The sequence below is a fragment of the Physeter macrocephalus genome, chromosome 11 (assembly GCF_002837175.3).
Source record: "Physeter macrocephalus isolate SW-GA chromosome 11, ASM283717v5, whole genome shotgun sequence".
Lineage (NCBI taxonomy): Eukaryota > Metazoa > Chordata > Mammalia > Artiodactyla > Physeteridae > Physeter > Physeter macrocephalus.
This window is the reverse complement of record NC_041224.1, coordinates 139,440,281-139,467,647: the sequence shown is the minus strand read 5'-3', so window position 1 is coordinate 139,467,647 and position 27,367 is coordinate 139,440,281. Positions and strand designations below refer to the sequence as shown.

Sequence of the window (27,367 nt, the reverse complement as noted above, 5' to 3'; positions counted from 1 at the left end):
ATTATAATGCACGTGTCATTTTCTGTAACTGCCATGCCTTGAGAAAAGTTGATAGACCCAGCTTTTAAACAGGTCTCTTTCAAACCTTAGAAAGACTCTAAGAGATGTTTCTTTTTTTAAAATAAATTTATTTATTTATTTATTTTTTGGCCAGAGCGGGGAGTTCTCTTTGTTACGGAGCACAGGCTCTAAGCACGCGGGCTGCAGTAGTTGTGGCACGTGGGCTTCAGTAGTTGTGGCTTGCAGGCTCTAGAGTGCAGGCTCAGTAGTTGTGGCGCACGGGCTTAGTTGCTCCCGCGGCATGTGGGATCTTCCTGGACCAGGGCTCGAACCCGTGTCCCCTGCATTGGCAGGCAGATTCTTAACCACTGCACCACCAGGGAAGTCCCGAGATGTTTCTATTTTTGTGTCTATTTTGTAGATAATGAAACTGAGTTTAACAAACATGCCCCGACTCGTACACTTAGAAAATGGCAGAACTTGGATTCAAATCCAGATTCATTGGGCCCAGGACACTTGGCCATTGGGCAAAATGCCACACTGTTTTCTCCAGGGATATAGGGACAGCTCCTTTTCCCCATTCTTTATCCCACTTTGTCATATGCTCCCCAAGTTCTGTTACCTACTGTGTCCCATGTCTCTCAAATATTTGTGAATATATTTTGTGAATATCTCCCCATGCTGCCCTTCTTCAAGGACTTAGTCAAAGGCCTGAGGGGCGATGCTAGTGGGCCAGGCTGGTGGAGGCCAGGCTCTTTTCCTTTAGCCTGACTTCTATTTTGGAGGATGCTTAGTGGTTGTATGTAAGTAGATCCCTAAAGGGAGGAGGGGAGGGGATGGGTACAGTTTGAGCTCCAGCTGGGATCTAATTCTCTCTGTACTGCAGATTTGTACTTGCTTTGGATCTTGACATGTAAATGGTTCCCACAAACATTACACCACAGAGACTCTATTTAGGCGGTTTTAATGGGGTAGCATGGCTCCGCTGTATTCCTTAGGGTCCCACCAGGGAATACACATCAGTGATTAGCAAGGCCGAGTGCTACTCTGTTACTCCACTTGCTGGTGGTTGGAATAAGAAGACTTCTTTCTTCTCAAAAATTAATATCCGGGTCAAATTCACAACAAACTCAGATACTTGACTTACTATCATTTTAATTGGAGGGCATTTACTGCAGACTTCACTCACTGTCATTTGACCTTCACCTGACTTGTGAGAGACTGCCACCTGAGTCACATGCCACATCTCGGTCTGATGGAAACGTAGGCTCTAGATTTTGTTTTGCAGTGTCCCGTGCTTCTTCCATACTTCCCTCTTTTTGTATTTCTTTTCTTCACATCTTCCTTTCCCCTTTTTTTCCCTAGAAAAACAAAGTAAGAAAACAGCTCTGAAGGTGCTTTGAAAGTTAAAGAGCTTTACAAATCTTTGGTGCTTGCAGAATACCAAATGTCTTCCATGTCCCTGTTTTCCTTGAAGGGGGAGAGGGTTATGTGGTCAGTACCTGTTAAATGCCAGGCATTGCATGAGGCCTCTTGGTATATATTTTATTTAATTCTCATAATGACCTTGCAAGACTGTTATTCTTATCCTTATTCTATAGAAGAGGCATTTCAGGCTCAGAAAGATTATTAACTTGCCCCAAGCCAACAGCAAGTAAGTGGAGAATCTGGAAGTGAACTTACACTCTGAAATCTTTGCTCTTTTCACCCATTTTCCCTCGCCTTTCTAAGCTACAGTGCTCACTTATGCTGGGAAATAAGGAAGAATAAGCCAATTCAACTAATTAGTAACACAGACTCTAATGTGGAGAAGCTGCTGCTTCAGTTGTAATCCCAGAGCCCCAATCAAACTTTACCGATTCCTTTCTCCAGCTTAGCTCTGCCAGGGCCTCTGCTACCCGCATTGCCCTCTACTTTGAACTCAGGAGGTTTCTGGGAAACATTTGTTTTATCATCTCCAAAACTGGAATTTGGGACAGAAGTTTCTCTTAATAAGTCAGTTTATCACTGGACAGTATAAGAATCGCTAATGCTATGCAAATTTATGCAAATCACCCATCTGCCTTAAGATGGAGCCACACCTTCCAGGTGTGTAGTCTGAATGGTCGCTTTCACTTCCATATGGGGTGGGGTGAGCCCTTTTCTTTGAGCCTTACTGAGACTTGTGCAATTCTGAGTCCTTGATGCCATGTTAAGGTCTGGCCTTTTTGTAAAGCATTCTCTGAAATACTGCCTAGATCATGAACAGGTTCTGACCAAGGTCAAAGACAGAGCTATATCATTTTTCAATTGGAAAAACTGCCTACTATGGACGGTCTTAGAGCTGTCAGGCATTTGGAGATTTTGTTGCAGGAAGGATGGATTCACATGAACCTGGGCAAAAGACATCAGCTGTTGATGCTAACAAGGGTGAGAGCAGAGGCTAAAACTGCAGATGGTCAGTGGTGGCAAGGGACAATTTGAGGGGCTCTCTGCCCCCTAAACTCCGTCAGCCTCCCTAAACTATTATAAACAAGAAAGAAACAAGCAAAACGTGAAAACCATTCAATAGATATTTTTCGACCTTTCTATTCCAAGTGTGGTTGTCTACAGACCATCAGCATCACCTGGGAGCTTGTTAGAAAAGCAGCCTCCCAGGATCCACCCCAGGCCTACTGAGTTAGAATCACGCTTACGTGATTCTGCGCACAGCCACGAGCTGAAGGTTGCTGCAGCCATTTTGTACCAGGAACTGTGGTCTTGAGGGCTGGGAGCAAGGCCTCTGCACACAGGACCCTATGAACAAGTGAAACTGGACGAAGCACCAAGGAAAAGAATAAAAAAGGTTAGACTTTATTTTATTACCCAGATTCTATTTTTATTTCAGGAATTGTTAATGGGCTTTGCCAGTGACATTAAGTGAAGGATAAATGAATTAAGGGTTCTTCAAGGATAGGTGAATTAAGGGTTCAAAATTAAAAGAGTGCTGTGAGGAGGATTTCTCTGGGGAAACCTGTGTTGTGAATCCACCTAAACTAAGCAAGAGGAAGAAGTAGGGAGGTGCTCAATCGCTTCATCTCAGATCTGAGGAGGAGACTTCCACCTGACCACCCAGAGAGCTTAGCATGTGACTCTAGTGGGTAGAAGGGTGTAGTAGCCGGCTGTCTATCACCCACTAACCCATCCCCACTGGGAAATCAAAGGAGCCAGAGAGACGGGATGGAGAGTGCTCTGGCAGAGGAGCAAAGCTGCGGCTGTGTCTGAATGGTCACGCTGCCCTCGGGGGTGGGGAACCAATGGCTGGGAATAATTTGAATAGGGGTCACCCAGGGGAGTAGACCATGGCAGTAAAAGGCTGTGAGGTGACATTGGTGGTTGCGGTGGGCCGGGGCGGGGAATAGGGAACAGAAGCGGAGGGTGTTTGGGAATGGGCAGCCCAGCAAGCGGCATTGATGGGTAAATGGGGGTTGTAGTCAGAGGAACCTGGAAGGGAGTCTCTAGAGAATTCGTAAAGATACTCACCATGGAAATGTCAGCTCTAGATGTCCAGGAAGAGCAGCACTACCTTACTATGTAGTACTCACCAAGTAGGAATTTTCCTGCCCCTTTACTTCCCCCTCACAGCTTCAACTCTGGGTGAGACACAGGTCAGAAATTGCAGGTAAGTTCTGGGAGAAAGAATTTAAAACAGAAGATGTTAAGCAGACCCTCCTCCCCTGAGGTGTGGGAGTGTCTTGCTGCTGGTCCAGCATAAGGGAGGGGTATGTGGAAGGGAGACTTTTGGATGAGGATTGATCTGTCCGTCACTGTATCTGACTAGACACTTTTAAATACTGAATTGGGATTGCAGTTGGAATTTAGAGTGATAGTAGATTATCTTTCTAACCTAAGCATGACTGTCAAAGTCAAGGTGAAAGGAAGGACCTGACTGGGTTTAAAGAGACAATGGGAAAAAACAAATTTTTGTGATCCCCATAAGTCTTGCTTATTCAATGTGCCAGTTACAGTGAAGGATTAGCCGAAAGAGAAACACCTGTAAGTTCAGAGGAGCGTTAGCTAGATGATGACTTGATATGATTCAGCCTTTGATTATTTTGGTCAGTGCCTGGACACACATTTTTCTGTGGGGACCAAACTGTGTAGGTATGGGCAGTGCCTACTACATCAGCAGTTACCAAAGAGTGGTCATTTTAAGGGATACAAAGAGAAGGAATTTTCAAAGAGTAAGATTTAAGCATTTTGTTTTAATGTATTATATTAATCAGAATAAACTAAGTGCTGTCATAAACTATCTCAAAATCAAAATGAGTTAAGAGAATAAAGGGTTATTTTTCACCTCACATCACAGTCCAATGTGGGCTTTAGTGGGGGTGGGTTCTGTGTTCCACAGTCGTTCAGGGACTCAGACTCCTTCTATTTGGGGCTTTAGGTTCCTCTGGTCCTTGAGTTGGTTTCCTCCAGCCACAGACCGACAAAGAGGGGACATTCAGGATCACTGACGGTGCCAGGAATCACTTCCGTGCCACCGTCCCTTGGCCAGAGCCTGTGACGTGACCCTGCCTAACTGCAAGGGATGCTGGGAAATATCTGGTAGCTCTGTGAGCAGTGAGCAAAGGAAACGGGGTGGGGTGGGACTCACCACTGCCTCTCTTCATGGACACCTTATGAGAGGTACAGCCCAGCAAATCCCTGATTTCACAGACACAGTATTGTTTCTTAGGTTAAAACTAAAGTGGTAGAGCCACTTCCTGCTGACCACATGAATCACTTGAAGGCCGGTTCCTGTGGGGAAGGAGTTGGGGTGTCCTTATCACTACAGATAAGGACACTGAAGGATGAGGTGGGGAAAATGCCATTATGAAAACCCAGAGTGATTCAGGTGTATTCAACCTCTGTAACTTTCTGCTTAGGGCATAGCAAAAGGGGAGCAAAAATGAATTAAAACCCTCTTTCCCTTCAGGCCATTTTACTCTAATTAATCTTACAGTAAGGCTATTTAAAATGAAGCTTTCATTATTGACTTATCATCAACAGTAATTTCTTGCAAGAGAAAAATAGACTTTTCCAGAGTGGATTTTTAGAAATCAATTGGTGATTATTCTTTGTATTTCATTTTCATTTTTAAACTTAAAATTTTACTATTGAGTGATTAACAGCTATTTCTTGTGCACGAAAAATAGAATTTTTAGGTGTGCATTTTTGTTAAATGGTTATTATGCTTTGCATTTCATTTTTATTTTTATACTGTGAGAGCATTGACTTCTTTTCACTGCCTTTGTCTTTATAGTCACTTTCTGTACTTGAGGTGGGTCAGAGCTGACTTTGGAGCCAGGACACCTGGGGCAGAGCCAAGTCTGCCCCTCACTAGCTGCCTGACTTTGAGCAAATTTCCTAATCTCTCTATGCCTCAGTTTTCTCACCTATAAAACGACAGCAGTAACAGTACCTACCTCATAGGATTGTGGTGAGAATTCAATGAGGTAATATTTATAAAGCCTGGCATAGACTAAGTGCTATGTATGTTTTTGGTGTTAATCTTTGACAAGTGATACTCAATTTCCTTTTGCAGTAGTTTCCATTTGGCATCATACTTTAAAGCAAAAAACAATGAGCCTTTTAAAAGAGAAACATTAATAAATAATAGCACAAGTCGTTGTAGAGTGCTATGGCCAGAACTGTGATGTTGGTAAGCAGATAATTCAAGTGTGGACTGTGTCTCATGTGGTGATCGATGGTTTCCTTATAAATCAGGCAGTAGATTTGACTTGGAGCTTTTGCAAATCAATCAGCAATGAATGAAAGCCCTTTTCTAAGAGTAAGTATAGTGATTTGCTATACTTATTATTGGAACAAAACCACCCAAAAACTGATACTTGAAGAGGCTTGGTTTCTGAACAAGTTGAGATGTAGAGCAATGCAAAGACAGGGACCATTTATTTCCTGTTTACCGTCAGAAGCCAGTAAAGGTAATGGCTTTGGCTGTACTGGCCTCATGGATTGCTAACAGCTGTGAACCCCGGAGTTAGACAGAACTGCCTAACTGGGCTGGGGCAGGAATCCCCTGGGGGAAGAGGAGGCCCACCCAGGGGAGGCTCCGGGCATTAGGAGGAACAGAGAGAATTTGTGCCCAGCGTGAGCAGGCATACTCCCAAGAGAAAGAAAGTAGAGCATGGAGCAGAGCTTGCCTTTTCCATTTGCCCCGAATTTAACAATCCCCACTTGTCACTCCTCTTCCTCAAGGATAAGAGTGTGCTTAGGAAAAATTCCTTTTAATGAAGGGGAAAACTGTCTCTCTCTAATAAAGGCCCAAACTGTTAGGGTGCTCTGTTGTTTGGTCTCCTTTGTAATCCTATGACTTACAGTGTCTGCACTTCTCTTTCTAGTATTAATTAACTACATATGGCATTCATTAACTATATATGGCATCACTCACTGGAGTCTCCTCCACGAATCTGTCATTCTTCCTGGTGAGACTTCTGCTGCACCCACAGACAACTGGGGGGACAAGCTAAGGTATTTTCTCTTTATCAGGAAGAAAAAGAAAAGTAGTGGAGCCCCTGCTTAAAAAAAAAAAAATCAGTTCATGGGTGATCTTAGTTGCTGTGATGCAACTGGTGTGTGTGTGTGTGTGTGTGCGCACGTTCAAATAGACAGGAGGTAATTTTCTTATTTTTTGGCACTTTCAGATCATAGGAGAATTTAACATTAAGCTAACTCCCAAAATTGTTCCTGAGCCTTCCTAGATATTTAGGTAAATCTTTGAAGTGAGACACAGTAGTCTTTCATTGTTAATTTCACAAACTGCCAATAATCTACTTTCCATATCTTTTAAAGATATGCTTATAAAATGACATAGCCTATTAATTTTTAATGAATGTTTCTAGATTTTAAGCATACAAAATTATCAACTAGTAATAGCATGTGTAATTTTCTGAAGCTGAAAAACAATAGCACAGTTATTTATTTATGCTTTAGTCTGCTAAGCTTATAATTACCAGACAAGGAAATAGCATATCATATTTTTACAAACTGTTTAACAGTAGTTATTAGTAGCAGTTCCTCACAAAGCCAGGTGGGAAGTAGTTTTATTTTTTTCAAAAGTTTGCTTTGGAAATGAAAACACTATTGCTATATACAAAATTACTTTTGCAATATGGGAATTTTGATTTTAAAAAAAAGAGACATTGTCTCTCCATAGCCCAGTGGTAACATTTTTAAGATTCTAATGACATACTCAGGAAACATTCATAAATCAGTTAAGTGTCTAGCACAGTAATGTTTTACTCTGTGTGGCCTTAGGGAAATGATTTCACGTTTCTATTTTCTACTTGTCTTTGAAGAAACAGAGATCATGGTAATCTATTAACATCTTTAAAGCTCTCTGGGATAAAGAATATGCTAATTATTCTTTTGATATTATAATATTTATACTTTATTTAAATATGACTTTTGAATTAGACCAGTCCATTCCGTTGAAATAATGACAAATTTGGAGATATGACTGGTGTGTCTTTGGGACACAGTATTTCCATGTCCTGTGTAATCTCAAAATTTCCCTGGTCTTGTGATAATAAGATGGCAGCTTCATTTTTAATGACCACGCTGTAAGGCACTGTTGACTCTTTTCTAGAGATTATATCATTTCATTGTTTTGGTTAACGTTAGGTTTAAAAAAATTGCAGCTCTAATTTTAGCTGTGGGGACAAATATTTGTCTTGTTGGTGATTAACAAGACTTCTGAAGGTCAGATATAAATACATAAACTCTACTGCAGTATTAGTTTGCATTTCCCCTTTTTTGGTAAGGGTGTGGAAAAAAGCCAGAACAAAGTATACCCAAAAGGGAATGATAGTTTGAAAGAATAAAGTTGTAATTTAGAAAAGGAATTTCAAAAGGTACCTTGAGTAATGCATATTCAATATGAAAAATACTGGTAATGCAGAAAAAAAAACAGTCACTCAAATGTTCTATTACTTAAAGACAGTGTGTTAACAATCCTGAGAATATTCCAAATCTGGTTTTCTAGTGCACTTTCGTTTTACATTGTTGTGATTGTACTATTGATACTATTTTATATGCTGCTTTTTTCATTTACTATTACAGCATAAGCAATTTATAAATTGTCACAAACTTCTCACAAACTATTTTCATTGGCAACATAATCTATTATCAAATGGTATAGAATAACAGATCATTTACCCTTATTAGTGTGATTGGTGCTCTGATATTTACTGAGTTTTGGGAGTTTATCCTCTCTGCCTCATTTATTCTCTCCTCCTCTCTGCTTAGTCTGCTAAACAAAACTAAGACTTTGGTGCATTTACTATAAAAGTTCTAAACCTGCCTGAGCAGGACTTCTGGTTCCAAAAGACAGAGCAGCATAAAACTCAGATGCAACATGGTAATTACATTATTTAATTATGAGACAGATATGTGCACAGTTCTCTGTAAAGTGGATTTGTTCAAACTCAGTAGCTTCTGGATCCTAGGAGAAATGGAAACATTGTCTCTTGAGAAAGTGTGTGCTTCCCCCAACAAAAATGAAAATAAACAAGTGAGACTACATTAAACTAAGGAGCTACAGCACAGCAAACAACAAAGTGTAAAGGTAACCTACAAAATGGAAAAAAAAAAATCACAAACCATATATCTAATGAGATTAATATATAAAATATATAAATAACTCATACAACTCAATAGCAAAAAAAAGCAAATAATTCAACTTAAAGGTGGGCAAAGGACCTGAATAGACATTTTTCAAAAGAAGGCATATAAATGGCCAAGAGGTACGTGAAAAGATGCTCAACATCACTAATCACCAGGGAAATGCAAATCAAAACCACAATGAGATACCACCTCACACATCTTAGAATGGCTATTATCAAAAAGACAAGAAATAGCAAGTGTTGGAGAAGGGTGGAGAAAAGGGAGTACTTGTGTACTATTGGTGGGAATGTAAATTGGAGTAGTCATCACGGAAAGCAGTATGGAGGTTCCTCAAAAAATTACAAATAGAACTACCAAATGACCCAAACATCCTACTCTAGGTATATATGTAAGAAGGAATTGGGGGAATTCCCTGGCAGTCCAGTGGTTAGGACTCCGCGCCCTCACTGCCGAGGGCCTGGGTTCAATCCCTGGTTGCAGAACTAAGATCCTGCCACAGACCCATGTTCACTGCAGCATTATTCACAATAGCCAAGATATGGAAACAACCTAAGTGTCTGTAAGTCGATGAATGGATAAAGAAGATGTAGTAGATACATACAGTGAAATGTTATTCAGCCTTGAGAAAGAAGGAAATCTTGCCACTTGTGACAAGATGGTTGAACCTTGAGGGTATTATGCTAAGTGAGATAAATCCAACAAAGAAAGACAAATACTGTATGACCTCACTTAAATGTGGAACCTAAAAAAGTCAGACTCATAAAAACAGAGTAGAATGGTGGTCACCAGAGGCTGGGGGGTGGAGGAATTGGGGAGATGTTATTTAAGATGATGTTTACAACTAGTAGATAAATAAGTATAGTGAATAATAGTCAATAATGCTGCACTATAAACTTCAAAGTTGCCAAGAGACTAGATCTTAATTGTTCTCATCACACACACAAAAAAATGATAATTATGTAACATGATAGAGGTATTAGCTACCGGCTTGGGTAGTAAACATATATAATATCTAAATGTATCAAACCAACACATACACCTTAAACTTACACAATGTTACATGATCTCAATTTTTAAAAATTAAAAAATAAAAATCCATTTTTAAAGAAAAATAAGGTGTGTGCTTGAGAGCCTCATGGCTTATGGTGGTAAATATCTGCAGCATCCCCAGGCTGAGTACGATGTGGAAGACAGTACAGTATGTGGTAGTTTGTGAAAACCAATTCATCTAAATGAACTTTCAGGAGTTTTTAGATTTTTCCACAATTTTACCTCTTTCCCAATAAAGGTCTAACTCTTTTTAATCAAGCTAACCATTTAGGGTCATTAATTAGGATCACTTAAAACTGAGTGTAAGGGACGGGGACGACGTTCTGTTCCGCCGCATCCGAGGGGTGCAGCTCGGCGTTGTGGAGCAGAAAGAACACTCGAAGGGCTTTCCTGACATTGACAGTCAACGATTTAAAACCCCGCTAGAATTTGTAAGTGTGTGAAGCATTCCCAGACCCTTCAACCAACTCAACAGCAGCTACTTCCCTGTGACTGGGTCCTGATTAAGGTCCTCCCAAGAAAGACTTCATTGGATCCACGCTCAAGAGGACTCTGCCAGGTTTTCCTGACCCCTCTACATAGCTATCAAGTGCCAGGGCCTTAAGACTTGGGTACGTGTATTGCAACGGCAAGAGTGCCAGTGCCAACCAAAGACCCACTGGACCTGTCAGTTCCTCTGTTTCACCAAGCAGACATAATTACTTACCAGCAAAGCAGAGTAAGCCAGGTGCCTCTGCATGATAACACCAGCTGATAACACACACGAAAAAATAATTAACTTAGACTAGAACCCTACCTTTTCTTGAGAAGCTGGGATTTAAAGGAGCTATTCTGAGATCTGTGCTGATAGTAAGTGACAGATAACATAGACTGGATCAGTCCCTGAGTTCAGAGACTGGGTGGTAAGTGAGTGAAAACAATTCTTCAACAACGAAATGTTGAAGAACTGCACAGAGTGCAAAAGCCAGATTCTACCCTCTCCAAGTAATGGTGGTTGGACTGAGAAAGTGCTAAACCTAAACCTGTAATAGGAATGGTTGTTTGGGTGTCTCTCTTTGTCGTTGTGGCCTCTTACTGTTACATTGCTTTCTGTGTTGTCTCTCTAGGTCCCAGTGTTCTCAGATAATTCACATTGCCCTGACTGTGGACAGCAGTGGTTCCCTAGTTTAGAACTAGGCCATTGGTTGTACCAAACTGAACTGGTTGAGAACGAATGTTACCAAGTATTCTTAGACCGTATTAACAGAGCTGATTATTGCCCTGAGTGTTACCCTGATAATCCTGCTAATAGAAGCCTGTTCTTCCTTGGTCTTTCCCACTTGAGGGGGGTCCCCAAAATCGTACCAGGTGGACCTTTGAAAAAGCTTGCCACCCATTTCTTCTGGGTCCTCCACTGGTTAGGAAAAGGATATATGACTCTAGAGTTGCTGGTTTTAATCCTGCATTACAGTTAATCCTGATCAGAACAGACAAAACCTTGAACAAAAAACTTGGCCAAAGCAAATAACTTCTTAAACGTAAGATTTTCTTAAGGTAAAAATCATGGAGACTCTAGAGGGTTGTGTACTAGTAGCCCAAGGAAGATGGAAAAATGACTCCTTTCAATATCTGATCCAGACTGTCACTCCTCTGGGAAACTGCTTAAATTGTTGTTGGATCTGCTTCCAGGGTCTATGCATCTCTTCTTCAGCGTGAATTTAATCAGCATTCCAAGCCAGACTGTTCATCTAGAACCTGACTAATCCATATTTCCTATGTTTTGGAATTAGCTTACTCCTAAAAATCTCCACAGCCTAATTATTGACATTATTATGACACGGTAGTCCTAGAGGAGAAGCCCCATACTGTGTGTATTTTCATTTTATTCTAGTGATAACTTTTGTGGGAAAGCATCCTTGTAGGTGAATTCTAGATTATTCCAGTAAAACTAGACATTTTAATAATAAACTATATTCTAAATTCTACCTCATATTAATCAGTGATAATTATATATATATAAAATTCATATATAACTTTATTCATCATTGGCTCTATTTAGCTCATCCTCAGTGTGGGTATGACATGATCGATAACTGGTCACTGTCAGAGAAATCACATTCAATCAGGCAGCACCTATATAGGTGACATAAAAGCATGCAGAAATGCCTCTGTCTACATCTCCTTGGCTCTACATAAGCAAATACTATCCTGTCTTTGTGGTGGCTGAACATAGAATGTCCTCCCCTGGCAATGGAAAAGTACCTGTCCTAGGAGATAGGTGACAAAAGAAGTTATCCAGCTTGACTCCATATATATCGTGAACAGTTTAGTGGAAGCATTTTTCTTAGAACTAACAAGGTCTTACCTGGCCTCATTCTGGCCTTCACTTGTTCATAAGAATCATGGAACTAGAGTTCAGGTAAGAAACTTAGAAAAAGTTGAAAACATCTCAGAGGCCACTGAACAATTTAAAAATTCCACTTAAGATTCTAGATAATCCAGTGCTTGTGTGGCAAATCAATTTTCTCAAGGTCCCAGGTTCTTTCTGTCTTTCCCCTCTGGATCCTTATCATATTGGCTTTTTGTGCTCAGAGTTCTCAACGAGTACAATGTAGCTTGTTGCTGCTCCAGACATTTCAATCCCAATCAAAGGCTGGAAGTAGGGGGCAAAAAGCTTTCTCCTTTCAAGTCTGTTTCTTTTATTGGGGAAGAAGATCTTTCTCAAAAGTCCCTCACACAGATTTTTTCTTACATGTCATTACAGCAAGGATTTTTTCCGTACATCCTTGAATCACAAGGGAGCCTGGGAAACCTGGCAGAGGGGAATGGAGTTGGCATGGCCTGGGTAGCACACATTGTCTCCCCTAATAAAATCAGAGCTCTTTTAGGAAGGAAGAAGTAAGGAATGAATGGCTGTTGGTAGGCAACAAATCATGCCTGCCACATGTTGTTAAAAAGTCACTTGTTACTCTGTTTAAAGAATGTACCCCAGAGATCTACCCTGTATCCGCCTCATGTCTGTCATGATGGAAGTTCTCTTCTGTTTTATTGATGAATAAACTGTGTGGACTGCTAAAAACAAAAACAAAACTGAGTGTAGAAGATACTGTTGTAATTTGTGTGCAGTGTTCAAATTGACATTACTGTCATTTTGACACGCTTGTGACTGTGTTGAGTACACTTGGCTCTGGTTCTGTGATTCCTATATAGATGGTTAGGTGTTTATCTTGTTCTCTAGGCGTTTTCTTCATTCTCTATATGTTATTTCCTTGCAGGGTCTGTCAGTCAGCCTTTCTTATAATGATGCTGTGTAACGACCTCAAAATCTCAGAGGCTTACACTGAAGTACTTTTTTCCTTGCTCATGGGTCTGTGGTGTTTCCCTGGACTCAGGTAGCATCAGGCTATGTTCAGGGCTGCTGCCTGGGTCTCTTCTGGGGTTCAGACTGAATGCACAGTGACTACCTTAATATATTTCCCTGTAGAAATGGCAGAAGTACAGGCGGGCAACCCAAATGCACAAACCCATTTTAAGTCTCTGCTTATATTACTTTTACCGATATCCCATTGAATAAAGTGAGTCATATGGCCAAATCCAAGCTCAGGGGGTGTGGCAGTACAGTCCGCACACTACCAGAATATGGCAAGGACATATAATACTACTATAAGAGAGCGACAAATTGAGACCAATAATTATATTTACCATACAGTGTTTAACATGTTATATTTGGGGCTTAGCTATTTTTTTTTCTCTATTGGTTTCCATTTTCATAAGACAACTGGTCTTTTCTGTGCTTTTTAAAATGTCTTTTTCATCAGAGGCTTTTCCTCCCAGAGAGCTTTGTATAAGTTTTATGGGCATCGAATACTTTGCTGTTAACTCCTCATAGAATGTTTGAGTTGGAAGGTACCTTAGAGTTTCAGTTCTATCACTTTGCAGATCAGAAAACTGAAGTCCAAAGAGGTTAGGTGACTGGCATAAGAACACACAGCTAGCCAATGACAATGTATTTTCATGTGCAAAATGAGAAGCAGGACATTTTAAAGTTCCTTTTTTCCTTTTGACCCTTATGTCCTATCTCATTCTAAGCCCGTTCCCAGGGCCACTTCCCGGGAGGGGTTCAGCTGGCCTGCCTACTTCGGAAATACTAAGCGCAGAATAATAGATGGTAAGGGCAAGGGAACACGAATGAGCCCCACGCCCCCTCGGCCTGCAAGTTGGCTGGCAGGCAGTGTCCCTCCTCCGCAGCAGGCGAGGCGGAGCCCTGGCGTGCTGGGCTCTGGGGAGGAGGCACAGGTCTTCTGAAGGTCAGGTTGATGGCCTCTCACTGAGAACACCTTTTAAAATGGTTTCATGAACCCTCCCAGTTGCTAGGAGACTATAGCAAGGTGTTCTCTGTGTACACTTGGGCATGGTTTTGAAAGCCCTTTGGTGCGAGAGAGAGTCATGAAATTAAGAAGTCTGAGATGATTTGTGAATGTGCAAGTGCAAATTAGTGTGTTTCCATATTTTAACAGAGCAGCAAGGGCACATCCCTCTTGTCATTGTGTACAAAATTGTTAACAGATTCATTTGTGTCACCTATCATCTGAGATTCCCAGTGACACTGAGTAGTTCATCAACATCAGGTAATATTTATTAACAGTCTGTGTCTGTGCATGTGTGTGCGGGTGTAAGCCCCTCAGTTTGATGCTTAACTGCTTCATTGGTTTCCTTCCATCCGCTATGGCCAGGAGCCAGCTGTGCCTACTTGTTTCATTCTGCACATATGGTGCTTTCAAATGACACTATTTACATGCAAATTTAAAAAACAATCATTTTTTGGAAGAAGAACCAAAATTCAGTTGGTTGTTTTTGCTGCCTGAGAAGTTCTTTCCATTACCTATCTGCTCTTAGTGCTTTTGTTTATATGATTGTGATACGTTACAGTGATGTCAATTTGAAACAAGCTGCATAGATAGGATGATAACACTTCTAATCATTTCTAACTTTGACTGAAAAAAAAAGTTATATAAAAATTAAAATGCCCACATCAGAATTAGCAGCAGTTTACTCTGCAGCTGAGGTGATCAAGCAAATGCTCATGAACCTGATGAAAAGAAGAAATGATGAGGGCTTCCTTGGTGGCGCAGTGGTTGAGAGTCCGCCTGCCGATGCAAGGGTCACGGGTTCGTGCCGCGGTCCGGGAAGATCCCACATGCCGCGGAGCGGCTGGGCCCGTGAGACATGGCCGCTGAGCCTGCGCGTCTGGAGCCTGTGCTCCGCAACGGGAGAGGCCACAACAGTGAGAGGCCCGTGTACCGCAAAAAAAAAAAAAATGATGATTATTTATCAGAAATGAAACCTGCAATACAAGGGTGGAGAATTTTACTCTGTAGAAATAAAAAGTTAAATATTTTTATTATTAATTTTATATAATTATTCACAAGTTCACTGCAGAAATATTTTTATATTATAATTTATGTATCACTTTCAGCAATTTAACTGTTTAGAAATCAACCTGCTATTTCCTTGTGTTCCTTTTTCAAAGGAGTGAGATTTGTTCTTTTTCATCTAGTGGTTTCTAGTCCAACTGATTTCTGAGTCACTTTCCTGCAACTGATATTTCTGACAGAATTTATAGTGCTGTGTCATGAATGATTTAGGATTTTTAATTGTACTTGACCACCACATGGCCAGATTGGTTAAATGACTTGAATGTGTAAAGTTGGCCAGAAATTCTGATGACTTCACTGTGGTCAGTTGGATCACTGGGAGTAAACATGGTGGCAAACTCTTGAATCTTTTTTTTCCTTTCTTTCTTTACTCACATTGCGGCCTCAGTGAATGCTTCCTAAATGAATGGAGTCTTTGAGCTTCTCTTAGATTACCTAAGAGAAACTTGATGGCTGAGCACACACATGAAAGCCATAGACAAAACATGAAAGTTTGTTTGCCAAGATTTTTCTGTTTTTTCATTGATCCAAACCTGGCAGGTATTCAAAGTTGTATCCATACATACAAACTGACTAGGGAAGGCTATGGTTACATTTAATGGAAATATTAGCAAATAACATTTAATGAGCACTTACAAAATGCCAAGATGTGTGATAAGCATACATCATCTCTTTTAAATCCCGTTAACAACGCTTTGAGGCAAGGAGCTCATTTAATATCTATTAATAGATGAGGAAATTTGGTTTCCAGAAATAATGTAACTTGTTCAAGGTTATGTAGCTAGTAAGTGGTGGAACATGAATTCAAAACCCAGTCCTCTGAATTCCACCAACACCTTCAAGATTTCTGGTCTTTTCATTAATCTCCGATGCCAATATGTATGACAATTGAATCCTTAAAAGGTCATTTTTTTCAGAAGTACGTTTTATCTGTGCATCTGAAGCACATAATCTTGAGTAGTTCTATTCATATATTGTTTGAAGGGTATTATAGTTGTAACATTTTCAGAACATACCCAAAGAGACCTTTTTGTCTCGGGTCCAGTGGCCAGAATGATAAATGAAATGGGAAATCTTAATGAAGTCCAAGCCAAAGGGTGAGTTAAAATGAGCCATGTGGGCCCACAGATGAAGTGAAGTGAAGCGTTCATGGCTGCTGTAAAGGAGAAAGTCGAAAAAGAACATTTAAGAAATGAGCATAGGTAACCTCTGCTTTAAGAGTATATAGATTTTTCTCTAAGTATTGCTTGAGCTACATCATGAATTTTGCTACATAGTATTTTTATAACTCTTCTGAACTTAGTGTGTTCTCATATCTAGTATGATTTCTTTGAGTCATGGGTCATCTAGAAAGTGTTTTTCTTAAATTTCTAAACATATTTTCTTTCAAGGTTATCTTTTGCTAATTGATTCCTAAGCTAATTTATTCTGTGATGAGAGAGTAGATTTGTGTGATACTGATTTTCTAAAAATTTTAGAAATTTTATTCCTGGCCTACCATATGATCACTTTTGTAATTTTTTAATGTATGTCTGAAAATATGTGTTCTGTATACATATGTATATGTCGTATCTTATTAATTGTGTCTTTGAAATCTTTTGTATCCTTATTGTCTGCTTAATCAGTGAATCATTGAGAAAAGTTAAAATTTCCCACTGAAGGGTAGATTTATCAGTTTAAAAAAAAAAGAAATGAACATAGAAAAGGAGAAACAAATGTAATTTTTCTCAGGTATACCCCTTTCACTATGAATTAAATTGTATTCTGTTAATCAGAGGTCCCTGGGCACATTCTTAGGATTTGGGAAGTTACGCAGTAGAGGAAGGTGGGCCTTTAGAGAATTCTCTTCCCTGCTTTTCAGACACAAGTTTCTATTTTTTTAAAAAGAGAATTCATACACGTTTGTTTTGTTGGGTGCTTTAAAAAACAATTCCTCAACTGTGGAATCATTTCATTGTCAGGGAAAGCAGGCAGAGGAGTTCCCATTGAAGTGGCTGGGTCATCCAGCATCAAGGAAAGGAAATTGGAGTCCTAGGCCAGGAGTCAGGGTACTACCATCGCTGCCATCTAGGTTCAGTTGTAATGTCTGGCATCATCACAGAGATATTTCATGTCATGTAATACTCTGGGTAACAGAGGGCTAATTTTTCAATATCAAAACATTTAAACTACTTGCAATCATTTGGCTAAATGTGATTAACTTGATAATTAATCGTTTTGATTACGTTTGTATAATATAATACATATTTTCCTAGTTACTCTGCTGATGATGGGTATGGTTAAACTGTCCTTGATAACCGAGGGTAGTTTGGTAAACATTTGTTACTTGTGCTACTCTCTCATGCATGGATGTCCTCTCAAAGTTTAGTGGGGTGTATTGGTCTTACTTGGATTGCTTTATCTTCAGAACTCTGTTGTTCTTATGGTTTTCCTCCTTCAATCCTTAGGGAAGATTTGTTCTGGGAAATTTATTTACTGGTGGCAAGAATTGACCACATGGCTTCTGTGACTAATGCATACTGATTTCTCAGGGCCCAGAGTTAGCGCTGGCTTCTGAGAAACTCCATTCGAGATCCTGGGGACAACATGGCAGCAACTGTATGGAATCTGCTTTCACAAAGTAACTGGCAGGTGCCACAGACACTTAAGGAATTGTCAGTTAGTTTCACATTTCGGGTCATGTTTGAGGGATTGTTTCTCTAGAGCCTCTTTTGCCACAGTTTCTACTAAAAAAGACTATTCTTTACACAGCTATTTTTTAAAGTTGAGTAACCGGTATCTGTGGTGGAAAAGTTACAGCTAAATATGCTGGACTGGCTTTCCTGATAAAAGATGTATCTTAACTGTGGCAGAGAGAAAAAAAAAAGCCTTGATGGCAGACAGACTGGGGTATGAATTCTGGCTTTGTCTCATACTAACTGTAAGACTTTATGGTTTCCTGGCTTTGTCCTGTACTAACTTAAGACCTCAACAGGGTGTTGTCTGTTGCCTCATCTATAACGTGGATCCAAAAGTGACTTCCCTGTAGGGTTGGTGGGTTATTTATGGTGTATGTGCCTAATGCATATTCCTAGCTCATCGTAAGTGCTCAATAAAAACTAGTTGATATTGTTTAACATATATAATTGTTTTCAAGGAAGACAGTTGTCTTCAGGGAAGCAGCAAATAGTCTTGGTGTCCCTATATTTTTTATTGCAGAATTTCTTTCCTGAATTTGGTCTTGAACATTACATTTACTTTCATGATGTGGAAGAGAAAATTTTGAGAAAAATTTCCCCCCCTCCTGCTAACTCACTGTTCATGGCTTTTTGCTTCCTGACAGTGAAAAAGTGACTAAGAGCCCGTGTAGTACAGCATATTATATAAGCCTCAAGTGTATTTCTTTGGTGTTGTATCACAGATAGGTTTTCCCATTTCTATGTGTAATGATAGGGATAGGTAGGGAATGGAAAATGGATTATAAAGCCAAAGACAGTGCATGCTGTGCAAGGTGAAATTAATTACGAGAACACACTGTGAAGCACAGATGCACCTAGAAAAACATAACTACACAATTTAAAAATATACTGGACAATTTTATAAAGTGACAACCTATAACTTCAGGGAAACAGTGGGTAGCAGGATTTATGTATATGGAACTAACTTTTCGCCTTCCATTCTATGTTGACAGGAAATATCCCCCCTCCAGTTCCTCCACATATGTTACTGCAGTATTTGTGCAATTTCCTTACAGCTTCATAGCACCTTTGGCCCAAAGGGACTTGTAAACTGGGGAGCATACTTTCAGCCCCACTACTGGAAGGCAGAGGAATTTGCAACTGCACGTTAGAAATTGGTTTCTAGAATTATTAAATGGGATATGGACACAAATGGAAGTGAAGTGGGTGAGGTGAGATTTCAAGTCAGGTACATTCACAGTTAATAAGTGCAGAGTGAGGAAAAAAAATCTGACTTAATGACCTTGGAGGAACTAAAGCTAGGAGCAAAGTCATTAGAAGAATATGAGGTAAAATTATACTCTCTGAAAGACTCCATCGAAGCTATAAAAGCAGTTGGAGGCCCTGAAATAACACTAGAATTGTTTATGAAATGAGGAGTAATCTGTGAGGCATCCGTGGGGGGAAAGCCTGATTTGGAATTTTAAATTGGCCGGTGAAGTTTTGAGCATGTGAAATACTAGTGCCTCTGTTTTTCACACTAAGAAATTTTAAGTGGAGAAATCCTGTGCCCTAAGTGTGCAGGACAAAATGGTTTTTGGTATCAGTCCTTCTCATGGTTTTAGATGCACTGAGGTAGACACAACAACCAGATTTTACTATTCTGTACTGTGACTTACAGGGTAATAAGTTGACCTGAGAGTTCCAAGCATTTACTAGATTATGAGACATACCAGGATCCATATTCGTTTGCTCACCATGGAGAAAGGCACCTAGGAGATTTGACGAGACAATTGTTGCAAATCACATATAGGCAAACTCTCTTCCCATTACCCTAACCTGCCGCCAGATTCCCCAGCTGCACAGCTTGGGGTGCTTGGAGAGCTCACGAGGAAGAGAGAGGCCGTGGAGTGGAAAAATAACCCAAGAGGTTAAGCCTGCCTTGACCTGTTTCCCCACCCCTCAGAATGCTTGATTGTATACCTTGTTTTTCTGGGAGCTTTGATCATCAATTGTGAGATGGCCCTTAGCTCAGTGATATTAACTAAGTAGAAAATACAATATTTCTGGCTTCTTAACTGTAAAAGCGACACACGCCATGCCTGACATCCCCTACCATCACCCACACTTCCCGAAAACAACCCCTAAATGCTGCATGTTGGCCAATGACCACATTGCGCAATAATCAGACAGATGTCCTGTCATTTAGGCCTTGCACTGCCACCACTTTGTCAGATGGGAAGAGCCTTGTGACCCCCCTTGCCCTCCCCTTTGAATTACCCTCTGAAGTGCACTTCTGTGCTACTGCTGAGGGGCATTTACCAGGTTGTTCCCTCACTAGTGCGGGCTTTCATTTCATTGCTCCAAATGGATCACCTGGGACCCCGCTCTACCGTCCACAGAATTATCACTGGGTTAGTGTTTTTATAATTTTTTTTCCTCTGAGTTTTTTGTTGTTGCAGTTGTTGTAGTACTTTGTCTTCTAAATTCAGAACGGGGGCCCTTGGCAAAGGAAGCAGAGATGGTGTTTTTAAATGATTAATGCAAAGCATCAGTAAAATATTGAAAATATGGCTGCTCTTTTTCAAAAAAGGCTGCCCCTTAGGCTATGGGAAACTGTAGTCAAAATCCACTTAAAATTTATATTACATCACGTTTTATAAAGAAAGGGGCAGAAAATCCATAATCATTTCTTTCAAAACCTCCACTTAAAGCTCTGTTACAGAATCTCTAAGCACCCTGACAACACTGTAAGAGGTACCCTTTGTCCACATTTCTGTACTTTTCACAGGGGACTCGTAGTAGGTGATGACGTGGCCCCTCTAGCACTGACTTAGTTTTTCTGATTGAATGCCTGCCTGCCTTTGTGGTTCTGCTCAGCCTTTGTTCAGAGATATTTCTTACGAAAATCCACAAATTCACCTCCCGAAATGCAAAGGGCAGGTTCCATTCACTAAATGTTAAACAGATAACATGTTAGATGTGTGACCTTGAAATGATGCAGTTATTTTATGAAGTTTGGGATGATTGCATCTGCACAGATTCAGAACCCAATCTTGTATTTCTGTGGAAGAATGTTGAACAGTCTGGTGTGTACTCTTCCAAGAATAAATTCCCCTGCTTTGCATAGAGGCACTTTCAAGGAAAACATGTACATCAGGTGCTATGGCTGAGCTGAAAGAAATCATGTTATGGAAAGGGTGGGTGCCTGGCCTTGGGGGTTGAGCCCATGATTGCTCCTGCTAATGGAAGCCCAGCTGGGCTATTGGAGCCTATTAACAAGGTACTGAGGCAGAGTAGCAGAATGGCTCTAGTAGAAAAGCCTGTGGGTGGTTCTTACCAGGGTTGCTCTAAGTATTAGGGCTGATGCCAATATTCTTGTGATAGTTGAGATGCTATGTTCTCTGATGTCAGGGGTGATGTTTTCTGGAAATGTCTCACAAACTAAAGATTCTTTAGAGTAACTGGAAAGTAAGAACCAAGACTGTCTCTTATGGAAGTATCCCTCATGGTTGAGATAAAATTAAGTTTCCTTTCCCCCTCTCTGTGTATAATTTATGGTAATCCCAAACCCAAACAAATTGAGAAAAATTGTGATATGCCATTGGCGCAGAGAGCTATTTTGAGAATTTTAGGAGGGTTTCATGGGGGACTGATTATTGAATCCATGAACACTGCTGGCCAAAAATAAGAAATTAACTTTGTGAAATTCCCTTCCCCGGTTCATTTCACTGTTTACTGTTCTATGGGTCTTGCTGTTCACAGGACGGTTTTGGAGAACATCATTGCATTTTTGGAAAGATGTTTCTTCTTTTCCTTGCCTCTTTAACAAAAAATAGGATTCTCAGTATGTTCTCTTAGAAATAATTTTCTCTGGAGTTGAACTAGGCCTCTAAATTAGAAAGGCAAATTTGTTTTAAAATTTACATCCTTAAATCTTATTGGGTAAATGGAAAAGAAGCATTTTAATGTAGGCAAAGCCAACAGAATACCCTAAAATATTCATTGTTTTACCCTTTTTGTCTTTGGTTTTGGTGTCAAGATAAGACAATTCACAAAGTGAGTTGGGAAGTATTCCCTCCTCTTCTATTTTCTGGAAGAGATTATGTAAAATTAGTGTTAAGTTTTCTTTAAATGTTTGGTAGAATACTAGAGAGTGAAAACATCTGGACCTAAAGATCTCTTTCTCTAGAGTTTTTAAATTATGAATTCAATTTCTTTAACAGTAGTAGGACTATTTATATTATCTATTTCATCCTGGTTGAGTTTGGTGGTTTGTAGTTTTCAAGGAATTTATCCACTTCTTCTAAGTTGTAGGATTTATGTGCATAAAGTTTTTTGTAATATCGCCTTTTTATCCTTTTAATGGCTACAGGATCTGTAGTGATAGTCTCTGCTTCATACTTGATATTGGTGACTTGTGTCCTTTCTCTTTTCATTTTTGTCTGTCTTGCTAGAGGCTTATTTATTTTATTGATTTTTTTTTTAAGAACCAGCTTTTTGTTTCATCGATTTTCTCTATTGTTTACCTATTCTCAATTTCATTTATTTCTGCTATTATCTTTATTATTTCCATCCTGTTTACTTTGGGTTTACTTTGTTCTCCTTTTTCTAGTTTCTTGATCCATTTAAGAGCTTTCTGCATTTCTAATGTAAGCTTTTTAGTACAATAAATTACCCTCTCAGCACTGCTTTAGCTGTATTTTACATGTTGTGATGTGTTGTTTTCTCATTTCAGTTCTAAGTATTTTTAAAATTTCCTTTGAGACTTTCTGTTTGGCCCAAGGATTATGGAAAAGTGTGTTGTTTATTTTCCACACATTTAGAGATTGGTCTTGTTTTCTTTCTGTTATTGATTTTTAGTTTGATTCCATTATGATCAGAGAATACACATTATAGTCAGATTTCTGTTCTTTTAAATTTGTTAGGTTTGTCTTATGGCCAAGGATATGGACTATCTTAGGGAACGTTCCATGAATGGCATTTAAAAATGTATTCTGCTATTGTTGACTGTAGTGCTCTATATGTGGCAATTGGATCATGTCAGTTGATTTTGTTTTGCAGATCTTCTATGTCCTTGCTGATTTTCTGTCTCCCAGTTCAATCAGTTGGTTAGAGGAGGGTGTCAAAGTCCCCAGCTATAACTGTGGATTTTTCTATTTCTCCTTTCAGCTCTCTCAGTTTTTGTTTCATGTTTATTAAGGCTGTGTTGTTTGGTGAGTACACATTCAGGATCATTAAGTCTTCCTGGTGGATGGATCCTTTAATCATTTTTAGTGCCCTTCTTGTCTCTAGTAATTTTCTTTTCTCTGAAGTCTGCCTTATTAGATATTAATCACTCCTGCTCTTCAAAATTAATATTTGCATGGTATATCTTTTCCCAGCCTTTTACTCTTGACCTATACGTTGTTGAATTTGAAGTAAATTTCTTACAAATGGCATATAGATGAGTTATGTTTTACTATCCATTCTGCCAATCTCTCTTTTGATTGGTGTATTTAGGTTTAAATTAATTGGTCTATTTATATTTAAAATAATTATTAGTATGTTAGAATTTAAGTTGGGAAAGTAACTTTTATTTTTATTTTCTGTCTAACATTCTCTTATTCTGCCTGAATTTTCTGTTAGACTAGAGCCTCTGTGAAGGAAAGAAGTTATTATCATAGTATCAATACCTTGGCTTCATTAACCTGTGACTACAAAATAAATTTGAATTTCATTTTAAGTACCAATCATCTCATTATCATGTGCTGTGCTCAAACAGGTCCCCAGTTATTTCTAAGCGCTCTGTTATATGCTGTCTCATGCTCAGTAATGGGTTTCCATGCTCTTGGGCTCTTGCCTAACCAGCCTTGGCTGCCAATGACTCTCACCATATCCCCATGTTACTGCGTGCAGCTATCTTTGGTTATGTAATTCTGAGCTAAGAGAAAGGACTCCTGCTCTTCTTTTTGTCCTAAGTTCTTCCCATCAGTTTTCTGCAGCAAAACAGTGACCAGACCAAAACTTTCCATGAACATTTGGTTAAGGTTTCAGAACTATGGGAGGGAAGGTGAGCCACGGAGTAGCCAACAATTACTATACAAACTCAGACACTTCCGCAGCAGAATATTCATGGCTGTCCTGAGTGCATGTGCACATTGCGTCCTGAATAAGAGCATCTAGCCCAGGAGATGCATAGAGGTTGAAATCTAGTCCACTCCCAGTTTATCATGCTCTGTGCTTTGTCTGGGACTGCAGCTGCTTGGAAGGGTCACCTTTTTCTAAATCACACAGAGGTAGTGTATGGGTTTAAAGTGACCCCGGTGGACCCTTGCTAATACCCCTCCTTACTTAACAACTGGCATGCTTCAATACCTCAGAAAGCACCTACCCCCTCGTGGCCCAGAGGACTTTGGGCAACCAGATCTTTGGTCAGCATTTAAGTCCTTTGCTGCCTGTAAGTTCTCAAACTTTTCGAGACCATACTCTACTTCCTATCAAACACATTGACATAAACATATGTCCCACGTTAATTTGATATTAATTGAATGAAAGGATTTTTGTAAGTTTCCTCCGGAAATTATTTGCAACTCATTTAATTTATGACTGGCAATGATTTCTTGGCAATCGTACATATTCGAGAATTCTTGCAAAAAGAGATAATCTGACCAATTAATTTCCAAATGTAATGACATTTTAATGAATACTAATTTTAACAATTAGTGCTGTTGATACAATGTTACATTTTGTAAGCATTTAATTAAACATCTATTAATATTAATTTAGCAGTTTTCTTATTTTGGAGTCAATAATTTCCCCCCAATTTTCATACATTTTTATAGGCTCTTAAAATGCTTGTGTCTGGTTCCCAATGCAGAAAGGACTTTGTGGGCAACTGCCTCACAGTCCAGATCTGACTGCCAAGAACCTGGAAGAGAGCTTATCTTCACCTCATCTGTAAGGCTGCTTTCCCCACCACTGGTTTGACCCTTTTCCAGGACAACTGACGGCATGAACATCAACTCCCTTACAGGGCAATTCCACCTCCATCCACACATGTGCCTTGCCCTTTAGTCTTCCAAAAACAACAGATTACAGTGGTGCAGCATATACACATTTCCCCATATTTGGATTATCTGTCTTGAATAATATCATGTGTAGAAAATAAGTGGTCTAGTCCACTTATTATCATAGTTTCACCAGTTTATCAACTCCTTGAGGTCAAGGACATAGTCTGGTACCAATGCCTAGAACAGTGACTGGCACACAGTAGGCATGCAATACATATTTGTACATATTTAAATATTTTTAATAAAAATAATTTAAAACAGTGCTGAGGATTTCCAGTACGTTTTTTCTTTTAAAAGTGGTTTCAAGTTTGAGAATCACTGCTTTAAAGATAATATTATCTACAAAGCTATCACTGCCCACCCATGAGACAAAACTTTGCATTGTTGATGGAACACTCAACTCCTTGGAGTGGCAGCCTCAAACCTCCCGGTTTTTAGAAAGGAGTCTTTGCAATACTTTTGCCTAATTGAAAGTCCATTGGCTTTCCTTACTCTGGACCAAAGCTTCATCTACCACAAAGCGTAATCAAATGCTTACACTTTCCTAAAGTGGCATAAAACTACTTGCAACTTTTAAATGGTACATTTTTCAGTTTTAACCCATGTAGGGTTTTAAAAAATCCTAGAACTCAGTAGCAGTCAGGGTCACTTCGATAAAAAGGCAATTTAGAATTCTTGAAAGGAGGGGAAACCTTTAATTTCAAATATTTATGCTGAAAATTACTGTTCTGTAAATGAGCTATGAACTTGTAGACTCTCTAGATTATGTCCAAGAGGACTAAAGGTTTGAAACAGGTAGAATTTTAGTTTACTTTTGGTTATGCATAATGATTTAGGTAGATCAACTTGCAGATGAGATAAAGTAAGATGGTCTTGTTCTTGGAACCACATGGCAGGGAGACCAAAAAGATGTGTGTTTTAGTCATCCATTGCTCCATGACAAACCATCCCAAAGCCTACTGACTTAAAAATAACAATTTATTATTATCTCTTATGGTTATGTGGGTTGACTGGCTTTGGCTGGGAGTTTCTTGCTTCGGATTTCTCATGCAGTTTCAGTCAAATAGGAGTGGGGTGGGGCTGGAGCCATTTGAAGGCTCAATTAAGTGAACCTCCAAATGGCTCAATTACATAGTTGGCAGTTGGCTGGGAACTCAACTAATGCAACTGACTAGAGTGCCTACATGTAGCCTTTCCATGTGGCTTGTGCTTCATGGGGCATGGTGGCTGGGTTCAAAAAAGAAGCATCCCAATAGTATTTGTTCCAAGACTTCTTATGACTGAACCCCAGAAATCACAGAATGTCACTTCTTCCGTATTCTACTGGTCAAGCAAGTCACTAAGACCAGCCTAGGTTCAATGGAAGGGTAATTAGATACTACATCTTGATAAGAGTGTGCCAAGGTTACATTCTAAAGTAGTAAATAAGATGAGAAATAGCATTGTCTATTGGAATGTTTCCTTTGGAAAATACAAGCTACAGTAGCGTGAAATGGTAGATACAATGTGTGTTTGGAAAGTGGTATCATTGACTACTAAAGGTTTATAAGTCTGTACTTTGCAAACCTGAAGCACAAACATTAATAGTATTAACTATACTTAATAATATAATATATATTATAATATAGTTAATAAGTATATTTATATAGCACTTTCTGTGCTTCAGGCTCTAATCTAAGATTTTTGTAGGTATTAAGTCATTTAATCCTCATAATAACCCAGTAGATATTATTATCATAAATTTATAGAAGATGAAACTGATGCAAAGAGGTTGAGTCACTTGCCTGGGGTTACAAAGCTGGTAAATAGCTGCTATTCTGGCTCTAGAGTTTGCACTCTCGATCATGATGCCATCCTGCCTCTGAATATTTGATATTCTTTTTACCTTAGATTTTTTAAAGTTAAAACTATTCTTTAGTGAGTCTTATTAGTTGTATTAAGGAGAACAGATGTCTTTCTTTACATACTTTTTTGCCCACAAATGAGCTAGGGAAAGTAGGAGAGGCAAGGTATCTCTTGAAGCTGGGTATTTTGATATTGGCAGAAAGCATTATCAAAGTAAAAATTCCAAAAAGTTAAAAGCATGACTTATACAAATATAAAATGAACACATTTCAAAACATATTTAACACATTAATGATGGAACTAACAAGATGGGAAAGTTGGTTGAAAGTGAACTGGAGAAACACTGAAGTGTTTATATTAACTGAAAGAAAGGATGTTTGAATAAGATTGATAATTTAGATTTAAAAAGTGGTTAATGTTCTACAAGCCAGTAAAACTACAACTTTGGGGTTCTCTTTTATTTTTTTTAGTTAGAAATTATTTGTACTGTTGAAATAATTCATTTGCATTTCTACGGGACAAGTTACATTACTATTTTCTGCAATTAATTTCTACCTTTACAGAATTATGAACTATTCAAATCAATAGCACATAGCAAGGGGAACAAAGGTACAAAGGTACAAATCCGTAGAAAATCAGATAACCCTTGGGCAGTGCTAAATAATGCCTAGCACTACACAGAAATGGTTCTCAGTTATCCCTT

General features: G+C 39.3%; 1 protein-coding gene and 1 pseudogene across 1 annotated transcript in view; both read left to right on the top strand.

Annotated features, from left to right (window-relative positions):
• SLC35F4 (solute carrier family 35 member F4) overlaps positions 1 to 27,367 on the top strand; it is a 283,515-nt gene that overhangs the window by 73,566 nt on the left and 182,582 nt on the right. The gene's annotated exons all lie outside the window — the stretch shown is intronic.
• On the top strand, positions 9,782 to 11,203 carry LOC102981496 (torsin-1A-interacting protein 2-like; annotated as a pseudogene).